This window comes from Equus caballus, chromosome 3 (assembly GCF_041296265.1).
Source record: "Equus caballus isolate H_3958 breed thoroughbred chromosome 3, TB-T2T, whole genome shotgun sequence".
In the NCBI taxonomy this organism is placed as follows: Eukaryota; Metazoa; Chordata; class Mammalia; order Perissodactyla; family Equidae; genus Equus; species Equus caballus.
This window is the reverse complement of record NC_091686.1, coordinates 114,123,904-114,126,412: the sequence shown is the minus strand read 5'-3', so window position 1 is coordinate 114,126,412 and position 2,509 is coordinate 114,123,904.

Sequence of the window (2,509 nt, the reverse complement as noted above, 5' to 3'; positions counted from 1 at the left end):
AAGATACAGTTACAACCTCTACATATTCAAAATACATAAAAACCAACAAAGCAAGTGCTCATTTGGACTAAGATTAAAGGGTTGGAGTAGGAGATAAATGGTATAAATCTAAAAAATGGAAAAAAAAAAGGTTAAAAGATGGGTTGCCATAAGATTACAATATGAATTCCGGAAATAGAGAATTATCTTCCCAGGACTGAGGAAGTCCTTACTTGCCATACTTAATCTCAGATAGGACCAAATAGGACAGGGTTCTCAGGAATCTTCCAGAAGCTCTTAGGAGATACAATGTGCTGTTGCTGCTGAAGATGATGATGATGAGGATTGCTTCTTTGTTCTCTTTGCCTCTGACTGACCAACTCGGAGCTCAAAGAACCTGCTTCTAGTTGCCCAGAGAAAAACATCCCAGATAATGCTGTTTTATGAGAGTGCTGGGGCTGCTCAAGGCAAAGTCAGAAGGTTGGTGTTTGTTTTCTAATGGCAACAAAAGATGTCCCTAGTCAGGAAAATGATAACATGCACAGTCCACAGTCCCCTCCCTGATGGCTGGAACTTGATATTTCTAGAAGGAAAGAATCTTAGTAAATATCAAATTCACCCACACTTGCCACCCCTGCCAGATCTCTTAAAATGTCAACGTGCTGAGGCACACCTGGCTCACTGCCAGGCTAGCCAGCATCCGGCAGCCCTACCTAGAGCAACAAGAGACATCACCGTCCATGGTTTATTTAAGGGACTCTGTCTTCTTCCTACTCGACAGTCTTCAATATTGACATTCTCCTTGGCGACAGCTGAGAATTCAGGGCACAGTGACCTAAATGCATCCAGTTCTTCCTTTGAAACCCAGCTCAGATACCATCTCTTCCTTGTAGTGTTCCCCAAGACCACATCCAACTGTAGAGAGAAAAATGTTCCTCTCCTTGTCCCAGCTCATGTCTGGGACATCCTGGTATCATTGTTCATCAGATAAACCTTCTCATAAGAGAAGGAACAGTTACAGTAGACAGTACAAGGGTGTGGGTTGGTTAACGGGGCATGTGATGGCTCAGAGAGGCTTCTTGTAAGGGAAAACCCTTGACTTTGAGGTACAAGTAGGGTTTTCTTAGATAGATAAAGGGAAAAATGGAATTCCAGCATAGAGACCCAAGGAAGACTTGATGGTGAGGCCACACCCATCATCCTGTTTGCTTGGCTGGACTGTACAGGGGGTATTGATAGGGATTTGCAGAGGTAAGGTCAGAAAGGGCTTTGCATGGCACGTCAGGGAAAATAGACCTTATCTTGTGGACAAAGAAAGCAATTTAGAGTTTTAAATAGCAGTGACATGATTGTATCTGTGTTTGAAAAAGTTCATTCTGGTGGCCATGGGGAGGGTGGACTGGAAAGCAGCAACGGAAACCAGGGTAATGGTGTTTAAACCACCTCTGTGAGAAATGATAGAGGCTTGAAATAAAGCAGCCGCGGAGTGGATGGGGAGGGGAGACAGGTGTGCGAGGAGGAGTGTTTGACCACCGCAAGGCTAGTTGGCAGGAGAAATGTTTTTAGGTTTCAAGGTTAGAATTCTTACTGAAAGCTACTGAGTAACTGGATGGCCTTGAGCATATTTCTCTTGATGAGCTTCGGTTTTAAAATCACTGAGACAAGATTGTTTAAAAGATTAAATAAAACAGTACAGGTACAGAAACTAGCCAGTGCCTTTCATCTAGAAAGTGTTCACACGGCAGCATCACTAGCGTTGGGAGTGGCGGGGAAGGAATCTCAGCTGATGTCCAGGTTGCCCTTTGCCATGTTTGTTCACATCTGGAATTCCTCCATCCACCAGGGAGGCGTTTAAGGACAGGCTTTCCTCATTCACTTCTGCATGCCCAGTGCCTACTTTGGTGCCCTGTGTATGTTTCTCGAATTGAACTTAATTATTGAATTTAATCGAGTCTTCTTTGGAGTGGTGGCAGGAGAAAGAATCAGGATGGAATATTTAGTGCCTGGAGAACGATCCAGGTGCCAGCACATAGTAAGTACTTCATACTCTCAACATCCGCCTTCCCAGGCCAGTTCAAGACCACCTCCCCCATGTCCCTGATCACCATGCAAAGCAATCTTCCTCCCCTCTGCCTCCTAGAAAAATGATCAAGCTGAGATTTATGGAGCTTTTCCTATGGGCCAGTATTTACAGGATAATCTCTGCTGATATGCACCACAGCCTTATGTAGTAAGCATCCTTATTACCTGTATTTTACAGTCTTAGAAACTAAGACTTGGTGAGGCCTGGTAACTTGCCTAGGGCAAGGCAGCTAAGTGGGAGAGGGTGGATTCCAATCTAGGCATTCTTCTACAGGGCCCACACTCTCAACTGCTATGCTATGCTGGATCTGAGGACATACCTAAAGTGACATTCCTGTGAGACTCCTCCTAGAGTGCCTCGTACTGCTGAGTTCAACTCAGCAGGCACTTATGGAGGCCCTGTTATGTGTCAGCAGTGGGCACAGAGAACAAACATGAGTAAGGCAAG